At 37.8% G+C, this 13,169-nt stretch overlaps 4 protein-coding genes across 12 annotated transcripts in view; 3 read left to right on the forward strand and 1 right to left on the reverse strand.

The window, feature by feature from the left end:
• Window positions 1-9,003, reverse strand: part of LOC110953197 (rho GTPase-activating protein 12-like) — a 78,170-nt gene extending 69,167 nt beyond the window's left edge. For 2 of the 7 annotated variants that reach the window (XM_051953050.1, XM_022197068.2), the window contains exon 1: window positions 8,777-9,003. The gene's annotated coding sequence lies outside the window, so the exon portion shown is untranslated. Of the gene's footprint in view, window positions 1-8,626; window positions 8,664-8,766 lie in introns of those variants that run through there. The other 5 variants (XM_022197070.2, XM_022197069.2, XM_051953047.1 and 2 more) reach the window with 4 other exon arrangements.
• Window positions 1-13,169, forward strand: part of LOC127535343 (tripartite motif-containing protein 16-like) — a 599,330-nt gene that overhangs the window by 479,569 nt on the left and 106,592 nt on the right. The window lies entirely within an intron of this gene.
• The window catches only part of LOC127535340 (tripartite motif-containing protein 16-like), a 520,629-nt gene that overhangs the window by 400,880 nt on the left and 106,580 nt on the right, over window positions 1-13,169 (forward strand). The window lies entirely within an intron of this gene.
• The window catches only part of LOC127535337 (tripartite motif-containing protein 16-like), a 388,516-nt gene that overhangs the window by 268,902 nt on the left and 106,445 nt on the right, over window positions 1-13,169 (forward strand). The gene's annotated exons all lie outside the window — the stretch shown is intronic.

The raw sequence follows: 13,169 nt of genomic DNA on the forward strand, positions 1-13,169 counted from the left end.
TACTCCACTAACCCAATCACAGCAAACAACTAAGACACAAACTGAATGAGATTTAATCCTCTTCAGAGGCTGAGTGTACCATCCAGCTCAGCGCAGCACAAAAGATTAGACAGAAGAAGGAGGACAGTAATGTGAGTCACATTGTCCTCTTCCACTGACTTCATTACAGTTTTCCTGTCTCGTACCCCGTCTCTTCGGTCTGCTAATGACAGCCAGTCCAGCAGCAACTGAGGCATGTTGCAGCCGAGATCAGTCGAGTCACACATAGTTTCCTGCTGCAGTCACGCGTGTGCACACAAACTCTTGCAACACGAGGCGAGGCTGCAGCACACCTTGTCCAACCTGAGCTTTGAAGTGTTCCTCTTTACAAGCAATTTTAAAAATGCGCATAAGTCAACGTGTGATGACAGCACAAGGCATGTCATGAAGCCAATCCTTCATTTAAGAGGTTGTGTTATTTGTACTGAACTTTGAGGGTAAATTTAACAATAAAGCAAGAACTATTAGAGTAATTAGGTTCCAGTACAACAGAGGTGTCAAACTCATTTTAGTTCAGGGGGCACTTTCAGCCCAGTTCGATCTCAGACCGTAAAATCGCAGCAAAATAATCTATAAATGACGACAACTCCACATTTTCCCTTTGTTTTAGTGCAAAAAAAAGTACATTCTAAAAATGTTCACAATTAAGGAACTCTTTTTACAAAACATTATGAACAAACTGAAATTTGTGAAGAAAAATAAATTCAACTTCAACAACATTATGCCTCAGTGTATCATTTACACATTACAACTTACAGATGAGCATCCACAAAGGCACAAAACATTTAGTCGCAGGTATCTTGAATTGAACAATATAGTACTTAACACGAAACATAACAAAAAAAAGAGAAAAAAATTAGACAAAAAAGTTAAAAGCGACAAAGAATGGACAAATGAGACAAAAACTGACAAAAGCGTGAAACAAAACGACATAAACAATACCCAAAACAATGAATAAAGCAAAACACAAAATGACAAAAATGAGACAAAAAACACAAGCGAGACAAAAAGGGAACACAAAATGACAAAAATGTGAGACAAACGATGAAAGTCAGACAGAAAAAGAGAAAAAAACAACAAAAGTCAGACAAAATATTACAGAAATGAGACACAAAATGACCAGAGAACAATGAGCAATCTAGTACTTTACTTTAAGATCAAACCAACTTGCCAAGGTCTAGAAATTAATTGAAATTACTAGTTTTACAAATTTGCAAATTGCAGTTACTGTCTTCTCTGTAATTTTGACTCTTTACAAAGTCGTTCTGTGGGCCGGAGTGGACCCTCTGGTAGGCCGGTTTGGGTCCACTGGCCGCATGTTTGGCATCTCTGCAGTACAAGGTTTTCCAGTGAGCAGGAGCACAACACAATGAGATTCAGTCATTTACTGCCTCAGGGAACAACTGTACACGGGCTATTTTGATATAAAGGGATGGCATCACAGTTAACATGGAAAGAAATATTTTACGCTTTAATCATTGCAGTAGTTCAAAGATCTGCATTTTGCCTCTTCAACGCTGCTTCATGTGTTTATAGTCAGATATAGATTGAAGCAGGCCACATGCTTTAACTCGCCATCTATCAGCTTGCTATAATCTGACTTGCAACACAAAAATGTTTCTTAACTCTGACAGTACAACATACTCTTATTATGGTCTGTCGCCTTCTTGTCCAGATTTCTCTTCAAAAACAGATTAAATTATTCTTCACACACATTTTGCAGTTCTCTTGCTGCAATCCTGTACATACACTACAAAACTGATCTCTGAAATGATGACTTCAGCCTTCTGGAATGCCAGTGATCTGTGAAGTGAAATGTTTACAACTTCTACTCCACTGTAAAACCAAAACCACTCTGAAAGAGAGCATGTGAGCCAAATGCCTCACATGCATGGCAAGAAAGAAAACACACAACTCCCCCACAAGGAAAATCTATATAAATCAATAACTAGGCAGGTTATTTCTCTAATATCTCTGATATCAAGCTGTAGACAATGAAACCTCAGATTTTAACTGAATTAGCTGCGTTGGAAATAGCATTTTCACACAAATCAAAGTGATAATGTACAATATTGTGTTGCGTTAGATATTTATAGATTTATATTAAATCCTAAAATTCACTGTTTCTAAGTTCTCAAATGAGAGCTTGGTTTGAAATCTCTGGCAGATTAAAATGTTGGCCAGACAAAACAAAAAATTTGAATATGTCAACTTGGTGAATTCTTCAAATTGTGATTTTTTTTCACAGTTGTTTTTGTCAGGAGAAGGCCGTCTGGCTGAAATATCCCTGTATTGCATGACTAAACAGATTACAGTGATACCTTAATGTTATATTTTTAAGTATTCATCCTCTGTACAAACTGGTGTCGAGCCTATCGATTTGACATTTTATACGAAACAATTTATAAAGAAAATAATTAGCATCTGAAAAAAAATATGTGAATAATCATCTCTGGTGTTCCTATAATATAAAATCCACCCTTCTCATCCGCATCCTAATAAATACTGAGACCTCAACAACGTTTACATTCACAGGACTAAAATAAATCATGACAAAACACAACACTCCTTGCTATATCATGCAAAGAGCACATTTTTCGTCTTCCGGTTTTTGCCCCCAGCAGAGCAACAAACCAGGCAGAAATTTACAAGTAAGTAGATTGGTAAAAACAGCAGGATATTAGAATGACAGGCATGATTACAAACCCAAAAAGGAACATCCATCGAGACCTTTCCTTGCAAAACCGAAATTATGCCTCTAAATTATAATCAAGATGAGAAATCTGTCTTTTTATTTCCTGCGCATGCTGATTTGTACTTTTTAATCAGAGTTCATTCGAGTGCAGCAGCACAGCTACAGACTTGGGCACCAGACCAACCACACAACAAATAATGGTAGCTGTAAAGTCGATGTAGTGGTTGCAGCTGTTCTATAATCTTTACTTTACAACTCTGTGTCCCGAGCGCCCAAAATTAGCAACAATTAGGCTACATCCCACACATTGAGCAACATGAGCTACACCACTTGATTAATCATGGAGCGTTGTCACCAATAAAGCTGCAGCTGAACAGCAAGCGTGGGTTTTGGTCGCTATTACCTAATATTACTAGGACTTCTCTGATCGCCTACAGTCGTGCATTAGCTTAATAAGAATCTGTGATTATTAGGTGTGATTAGGCCAACAGCATGTGGATTACTCCTGATGCAGTGACCAGAGGGATGATATCACCACAGATTAACTCGCCGGTTCAGGCCAACAGGCACTGAGGGAAATCTCACTGAATCAATCAGCTGAACAGAAAGTCCATTAGCCAAATGAAACAAAACACTGCGTCCAGTGTCAATTCACAGCTCGCAGTAACAACACACACACAAACTGCAGCAGGCCGGGGCGGCGGTGGACTGGGGGAAGGGTATATCATGACTAGACGTGGCAGCTTTGCTCGTTAACCTGTGACCTCTTAATTAAGCTCTCTGGCCCTGGCAGGAAGAGGACAAAGTTTTCTTCTATTTCTATCTCGTCCTCATGCTGGAGACATGTGCTCTACTGCGACGGATAGTGATATTATTTACTAAATAATAGGCAATACTTTTACAGTCAAGACAGGCACAACATGTGGACAAAAAATTAAGTACAAAAATGTTAAATAAACATTGTCTGATGCTATAACAGCAAAACAAAAATAAAGCAAATTAAACCAGCTGCTACCTGTAAAAGAAAGAGCTTTCAAAAACACACTATGTGAGGTTAGATTTGCAAGATACAGCATCCAAAGTTGATCAAAACTAGTGATATTTGCTGAATAACAGGTGATACTATTACAGTCAGGACAGATACAAGATAAAGATCAACATAACATCATAAAACACAAATAAAAACACACCAAAACAACAAAACAAAAACAAGAAAAGCACTCAGAGAGCACAGTACTCCCCCAAAGCTGCTCAGTCGTTGGATCATTTCCGACGGATGAAATCTTAAACTTTGTGGCAGAAATCATGGCAATAAAGAACCATTTAATGTGGATGTACCCACAAACAAAATGACCTTGCACTGAGCACAGGCATGTGTTATGCATGTGTACGTTATGTATGGATACCAAATGACCTAAATATGTAGCATCCGGGACTTGGAAACACTCACGCAATTTAATCAATTGTTCCTTGTGTCATTTCTGACGGACAAGTTCGCAACGGCTGATTTGTAGTGGGATAGCAATCATGTGATCATAAGCAGGCAGCTGACGTAGTGTTCACGTGTTGTCATAGTTACAGTGATGTCATGTCACTATCTCGCAATGATACAGAAATCTTTGACAAATCGGTAGATCCAGACTAAAAGCTGCATTGCTGCCAAAATCTAATCACTTGGTCCTTGAGTCATTTCTGACATTCCCTGAAATTTCATCCAAATCCATTAGTCCGTCATTGAGTAATGTTGCTGACAGACAAACATACGTCACATAACTCTGCCGTTCCTTGCAAGATACAGCTCCCAAAGTTGAAAAAAAAAATTATATGCGACTTGAGTCTGCTCTACTGATCAAGTTTCAATCAAAACAATCAGGATTTGCATTCCTACCAATAACTGACATTCCTGTGCTCACGCCATCCACGGTAGGTGTGAGATTTGACCTGTGCAGAGCTACACTGAGCACCTCATTACATACTCAGCCACGGTGATCACTTCCTATAAGAACTCAAAAAGCCTGTCAGCAAAATTCTGTCACAGCCATGTCTCTCTCGTAACGCTGCAGTTCAGAGCAAACAGAAGGCCTGATGGCATCTACCTGCTCATTCTTCTCAGAATCTGGTCTGCAAGTACTTCTCGGTTGGTAAATTAGTCACATGGGCTGGGAAATTTTGGGACTTAAGTCATTGCAGCGGTTAGACAAGAGTTAATTTCCTGTCGTCCTTGCACAACATTTCCCTCGGTTGTTTTCTTTTCACTCTTTCGCTTGTCTCGAGCATCCGGCCAAAGTTTGGATTTAAATCACCAACCAGTCTGACTACTGTTGATTAAAACAGTCATTCAGGATTTAAAAATGATGTAGAGCATCCAAAATCAACAATCAAATGAAATATTTATGATGCAGCTGTGTTATATTCTCCATGAAATTATAGATCATGGACAGAAATGCAAAAAAGTCATTTGCGGTACTCTGAAGTCACAGTTACGCTTACTGCTGTGAAGAACATCTACTCTTTTTAATCTGATCTTTTCAAGGCTGAAGTTACTAATTCGTTAGTCGATTGACTGAAAAATCCAAAATATAGTCAAATGTGAGAATTTTCTGCTTTTCTTTGTTTGATATGATTGTAAACTACATACCGTATCTTTGGGCTTTAGACTGTTGCTCAGATAAAAAAAAATAAAGACATCAAATATGTGCAAGTTTTCACTGTTTCCTCATATATTACAGAGCTAACAATTCAATTAAAGTGAGAAAATCCTCAACAGAGTAGCTGACGCTGAAAATACTCACTCGTTTAATTTTTTGGACAAACGAAGCGTCGTATATTTAGCAGAATCTAATCCCTCCACCCTTTTAAATCAGAGCAAAAAGTTTATTTTCAATTAATACCAAAATTAGTTACATTAATTTAAGGAACAGCTTTGCTCTGATAATATCCTATGACTTAAACTTGGCCAGACTACAAACAGCACCTATATTCTTGCTCCTTACTTTTTCCTTCACATTGTAGTTCACATTATAGTTGTGCTTTTTTTTTGCTTTTCTTGATGTCATTTTGCTGCTGTGACGTTGCAGATTTCCCCTTGTGGGAGTACTATAGGCCATTCTATTCTATTCTATTCTATTCTATTCTATTCTATTGAAAGGCATTTGGAAGGTTAAGTCTCTGTGGGTTGTTGCCTCTTTCACTTATCCCGGCCTGGATTAAACTCCAGCTTCAGCACTGCTATTTAGTAGACAGGACAAATCTTCTCAGCGTCCAATCAGCAAAATCAGAAGACGTGCTTTAATTTGAAGTGATAGTAATAAGATTTAAGTGGGGATATGGGGTGGACGGGTGGGTAAAGTCATGTAGAAGTACAGTACATGATAGCACAGCCTCGGCCGAAGTGACAGGAAGACAGAAGAAATGAGCGTTGAACTGATATAAGTTGAAAACTTTGCCTTTGTCAGCACATGTAGGAAACACACCCTCGCATTTTCTACCACCTCAGCATAAAAAAACAGCACCTTAGAAAGGGTTCCTGGCTTTGAATGCATGAAGAAGTTCTATGGAAGCAGGGAGAAGTGAGAAAGTAGCATCATTCGTCTGAGTCGAGTCTCACATGACTCTCGTTAGTAGAGTTCAGTCAGTTTCTATCCAGAGCCGAGCTGCCAGCGATTACTTGGAGTGAGTCATTTTCATCAGAGAGCGTAAATCTCTCTCCAATTATGGAGGCATTTAAAGCGAAGGGAAAGGAGGCTGGAGAGAGATGGTTATCAGCTTCAATTCAGTCATTTCATGATGGTGAGAATGTCAAGTTTTCAGAAACAAAGCTATGATTTTGTCCCAGTTACTCAAGTTGTTTCACATCACAGTTATCTGTTTTCTTTGGAGCTGCAATAATCCCTTAGAAAACAGTTTGAAGTAATTAATTTCTGACAAGAATGGGTTTCTGAAGAGGAGTGATGCCTGTAAAGTGGTCAGTACTGATTCATTTACAATAATAAAAACAAATGATAGTGTGAAAACAGTATGATATTACCAAAGCGGTTGTTCATGGTGATAAACCTACAGAAAAGTATCACCTGAATATACAGTTCTCAGTTTTACAGAGCTTTGCAGTGAGTTTCAACTCATTGTTCAGCTGGAGGATCCTTGAATTTTAATGCTTTTGGTGACTTTGGCCACATCAGGAAGATTAAAAAAAAACAAACTCTGAAAGTCAATGTTTGTTACAGTAGCAACAAAAAGCCAAACATTAAGCAATGAGCTGATGAACATACAGTGGGGTTTTTCTGACTGAAAATAGGCCTTTGGAGTCACTACATTCAGCACAACCAATCAGATTCAGTAAACACAAAGGTCTGTGTTGATATTTTTGACAAACCAGACCATTTTCCTGACAAACAAAAGTATATATTATGCCTAAGCAAATTAACCTCCAATTGACAAAAAAGGCTAAAAATGTATCAGTTTCCTTCTCAATGCTTACTAATTTTGAGTAAAAACCCTGTTCTGGAACACTTGTAGCTGACATGGTTGAGACCAAAAACAAAGCGAAAACAGAGGGAACATTGAACTTACATTGATTGTTCTTTTCTTAACTATTTCCGTTGCTCCCAAATGTTGTTTTTCCAATACTAGTAGCAGTAAAAACACGTTTCTCCTCCGCTGCATTGGAGCAAACAGCTCACAGACAAAGTCAGTGTGGTTTTATAAGTTGAAGGATAAGTGAGAAAAAACATAGACTCTTTAAAACGTGGAAAACTTGTGAAGAATCTGTAACAACAGGAACGAGCAGTGACAGTCAAGTAGTGCGCTGTGACCTTCACATGCCGCCACATCAAATATAGGCCCACACAGCCCCAAAACTGCTCAGATTCAGCACAGTGTCCCAGTTAGGCACCTCTCACCACCATCTTCCTTGAAACTCAACTCCCTGAGGTCCTCTGTGACTGTTATAACCACAATCTGTCACACATCTACTACCAACAACCAGGTGCAGCTCACTTAATACAAGAACACACAGCAGAGGTATAAAAAACACACCAAAAAAGAGCAGGTTCAGAGGCATGTTAGTCATCATGACAGCAGCTAGTTGTGTTTACCACTTGGTAGAGTGATAAATCCAACATTCAACATAACAGTTTCCCCTCACACCTGGCAAATACACCAGAGGAAGCAGGTGTGAAGACGCATCCACGCTGTGATTTATAGTTTAATCCACTATTCCACTTCTGATAATCAAACCTAAAGCTGTAACAAAAGTTTAACATGCTTGTTGTCTTTGGTTGGTGCAGCTAATCATTTAGTCTATTTATTAAACTAAAATAAATAAACAGATGACATATTAGTAATCTATTATGAAAACAGTGACTGCTCACATTTTAATGAAATGACTAATGGACTAACATTCATCTCTTATCAATGCGTCATTTTAGTTAGTTATGTGGCAAAGAAATCCATGCTGCTCTCTAGTTTATAATTCTATCAATTCAATACCAAAAAGGTGTTTGTTTTTAGGCAAATAGTGACCTGTAATTATGATGTATGACACTGTGACGCTGCCTAAGTGGATGTCACTCAGTTTATAAACCAGGTCTGCAATGATTTACAGTGCAATTTCGAAGTCTAAAAAATAGCTTATGTTTAAAATATACAGATTATATCGTTAATTATCAGCCATGGCAGGTTCATTTCACTGCTGTGAGATAATGAAGGTAACGCAGAGTCACAAATGTCATTTAACATTCCAGCAAACATTAATGACAGCCTTGGTTCTCTAGGGTTTGATAATTCAGCTAATATTCCTACAGGGATTAAAGTTCCTGATGTTTCTGTGGGTTCCACGAAACTATTAATTTAGAATAGTTCTGAGTACTTTCAGTAAAGGTGTCAAGGTTTTACCTTTAACTTTAACTCACTGTTTATATTCTCGATTGGAGGTTTCGGCTCTGTCTCGGTTTAATCCGCCGCTAACGTTAGCTTGCTAATTAGCTTCCTGGCTACAACATTCCTGAGTGTCCCGAACAGCCAGAGATCCGCACCTTCACCTACCTCCTCTACGGGTCCTCGGAGGGCAGAAAACACGCTCTCCGGTGCTCTTAGGGTGACGTTGAAATCGCCGTTAAACTCCGGTCGACCGACAGTGCTGCGAAACTAGTTGTCCGCTTGTCAAGTTTGCTCCCGTCCCTCCGGTTCCTCCCCGGCCGGTGTAATCCACAGCAGTGCTCGCTCCCGTGGACTCTCGCCTGCCCCGACAACTTCGGCAACTACCTTCAGCCAAAGATCGTCTATAATAAAGATGAATCGCTTTTGGAGGGAAAAAATACGAATCGCTTTCTGGTGCGCAAAACTTGGCGTTAGTTACCATAGCAACCAATCTGATATAGCCTACACACACGCTCTCTGCTTTAAAGTCTATTTTAGCTGTAAACAGCTATTTTAGCTGTAAACAGCTAAAATAGAAACTACGGCTCGCTTGCCTATTACAACCAAAATTTGTTCACGTAAATGGTTACTGTTTCTAACTGTCTATATATTAGAGTTTCGTTGGCCGGTTTAAATGTTTGTAGCCGAAATACTTTCGGAGTGAGAACTCATGTCTAACTTCTGCTCTCTGGTTAGAGCCCCTCAGGTGTTCGGACGCAAACGGGAAGTCAGCGCAACCTGGCGGCAATGACCCGGAACTACACGTAACGATATAACTGGTTAAATTAAATAATCAAAATGTATTTTTTTATTATATATTATTCAACGCTCCGAAAACTCTGATTTAATTTAATTTGCAAAAACATTCAACCAAACTCCATACACACAAGTTCACATGTCAAATAAAAGTCAGAATATATATTTTGAATCTTCTGTTAATTTAAAATAAACCAACTGCCTCATTAAGTGTGTAAGAACAGGCAAAGGCACAAAACTATAATCACCTCTAAAGGGACAACCCATATATATATAGTGCTGTAAGTAGCAAAATATAAAGAAAAAATGCATTTATAAAAGTAAATCAGGCACAGGATGAATAGTTACGCTGTGAATCTGAAGTGGAATTTTTTTTAAGGGTGTAAAAAACATTAAATTAGTTGTAGGACTGTTAGCAATCGGCTGACTTACTTTAGCTAAAACAAGAGGAAATAGGAAAACAGTTATCCTGCCCAAAGCTAAGGAAACCCTCCACCAGCAGCACCTTAAACCCCACTTATTAGCACTTTTTAAAATGTTTGCTTGTTCAGTACAAAAATAATAAATGTTTAAATAAAACTTTTTGTTGTAAAATAGGCTAGCTGGCTACGGACTACTTCTTGGCTGCATTCAGTTGTCAGGCAACCAGTAAAGAAGAGAAGTTAAGGTCTACTTAGTTTGTTGATATATTTAATTTAATCACTAGTTTGACTAGAGAACACATTTTATCACTTTTGCGAGGCAACAGACATCTGTAGAATCATGAAAAATATCCACAACTTGGTGTTCAGCACCAGAAATAAATGCAGATATTTTTATTTATTTATTTGATCAGGGACCATGCAGTTATCATAGAACACATAGAACTGATGCATTACATATAGAGCGTATAGCATTGAGCTAATTTTCAACTCCCATCCCTGGTTGGGCTTTTCAGTAAAAGTAGTCAAAGGACCAACAACACAAATAAAAACAGCACAGACAACATTAAAAACCTAGAACCCCCACCCACCCACGCACACACAAACACGCACAATGACACAATCCACAGTCAGTCAGACCTTATAGATGTCATAGGTGGGTACATTCTTGTTTTTTTTTCAGCCAATACTTAACTTTTGCTGTAAAAGTTTTTAAATCTGCTATCATTTTAATTTTGTAAGGTAATGTGTTCCAGATGTGACAGCCTTTGATTGAAAAAGCTGTCTGTCCAAATGTAGCTCTGCGGTAAGCTATTTTGCAGTTGTTGGTGGAGCTTCTGGTGACCCTGCTGCCGTCCTGTCTTTGAATGAATCCATAGAGTAGCTGTGGTGCTGATTTATTGAGGCATTTAAAGATTAATTTGACGAAGCAATGATCTATGAAGCTTTCAAAACTCAAAAAATGGCATTTTTTTAAAACTAAGACAATGATGCCACTGAATTGGTTTTTTATCCATAATTCTCAAGGGTTGATTGTATAATGAACCGATGTATTTTATTGTAGATGGGGCTGCTTGAGCCCAAACTGTCAGACAGCATGAGACCTGGGAGAAGATTAGAGCGTGCACGTACAGTAGGGCTGCATGGTCAGGAATATAATCTCTGATTACCTTATAGCAGTTCAGATTTTTTTAAAATCTTCTTTACGTGGAGATTAAATTTAAGTTGAGGGTTTCATACTGGCCCAAGACACTTGAATTCTGTCACTAAAATGATTTCTCGATTTTGTATATTTACTACAAAGTATTATTGGCTTAATTTCCTAACTGAGAAGCACATAGACACTGCTTTTTTTCCAGGTTTAATGCAAGGTGGTTTTGAATGAGCCACTCTTGGACCTTAACCAGAAAACGAAGACAGGACGTCTGCAGCCTGTGCTGGTGTCTTAGTGGACATATATATAACTGTATCATCTGCATAAAGTTGACATGTTGCAATAGAGCAGTTTAACGGCAGGTCGTTAATGAAAAGGCAGAACAGTAAGGGACCAAGAATGGACCCTTGCGGAACGCCCATGTGGATATTTAAAAATGTGCATGGGTCCTGGTGGACTTTGACACATTGTTCTCTATTCTGCAAATATGATGCAAACCAATCTATTAGGGAAAGCCAAAAGAAACCAATTTGGTTGAAAGCAAAGTATGATTATGATTTGACGTTTCTTGTAAGAGTCGCAAAAGTTAGTGAGTGCTGAGGATGAGGAGGTTGTTTAATTTACCAAAATGTAATTCTCAACATAAAAGCTTATACATTAATTTTTAAAAAAAAGCCAAATATAATGACACAGTATGAGAATAGTCAGCTGAAAGATTTTGATGCAGACAATATGAAACAGAATTTGATATTTGATAGGCTTTACTGTGCTCTTTAACTACAGGTCAGGTCTGCACATTTTAGGATTCTCTTTTTAAGTGTTCTCAAGGGGACGACGTTTTTTCCTTTGAATAACCTGCTTTAAAAGATTGTTAGTTTATCTGAAGCCTGAAAATGTGAACACCTGTGATTTATTTCATATTAAAATAGGGGTTTGTAATTAAAAAAAAAAAAAAGTTGTTGAATGAACTGCAGAACTCCCCTTCCATGTCCCCCAGGGACAATCTCACCAACCAGCATCAATCCTATAGTCCTCCAGTCTCACCTAAAACCAATAAAAGTTTTTATCGTCATGCTTGGTTTTTTTTTTTAATATTTTTTTAATTACTAGCAGTATTTTGTCAAGTAAATTGTTTTAACTAACCCTGCTCTTTAACTGACCCATTAATCATCGGTTCTTATGTTGGTCCTGGTGCTGTAAGTTGGTCCTAACAATTCTGGCTCTATACTCCAACTCAGTCCAGTGTCATATCCTTTTGTGGGAGATTTTTTTGTAATATATTTAATCAGGTAAGACAGGTTTTTTAAATTTTAGATTTTCAAATGTGAATCTGGACAGTATATATATGAAGAGTTCATTTGCAAAAACAGGTAACTCCATTTTCAGAAAACTCATTTTTTCTTATTTACTTGAGATAGTAACACTAATAATTTAATTTTTCTCTATTTTGTCATGTATTTTTCTACTGAGTCAAATCCACTCAACTTCAGTTTGATTGATATTATCTCAAGTAAACAAAAAAAGTTTTCAGAAAATTTATCAACACTGAGTTATCTGTTTTTGCAAATGAACTCTTCATATATATATATATATATATATATATATATTTTCCCCCTTCATAGATCTACGATTTGAACATTTTTCCCCCATTTGAACTGATTTATTAGAGGGTTATGCAGTTCTGGGGATGTCTGCCATCTTGCATTACACTTTTTGTAAGTGTTAATGTTTAATCATGGAAACAATGTGGAGCTCCACGGGGACTGATGATCCCGGTTTCGACACTCCACTTGCCTTTATTTCAAAATCAGAGCGCAGTGTTACTCCAGATAACTTTATCCAGAATTAGCAAATTAGCTGAGTAAGACTATGTTAGACTGAATCTGTACTGAGGTCCATAGATCGGATATCTGCACTACAAATTCCAGTTTACCCCACATTTGTTGGATGAAATCAGGATTACGTTTGCACAAAACAGTCGAGCGTTTTCACATCAAACTAGGAAAACTATTTCATGATACACTACAAGTCAAAAGTTCAGACACACCTTCTCATTCGATTAATACTGAAGAGTAACTGTTCTTCGTTTACAACACAACTCCATATGTTTTCTTTTATTATGGTTTTAATGTCTTCAGTATTAATCTACAATGTAGAAAAATAATTTAATAAAAACCATTAAATGAGA

This window comes from Acanthochromis polyacanthus, chromosome 9, assembly GCF_021347895.1.
Source record: "Acanthochromis polyacanthus isolate Apoly-LR-REF ecotype Palm Island chromosome 9, KAUST_Apoly_ChrSc, whole genome shotgun sequence".
NCBI classification, from domain to species: domain Eukaryota; kingdom Metazoa; phylum Chordata; class Actinopteri; family Pomacentridae; genus Acanthochromis; species Acanthochromis polyacanthus.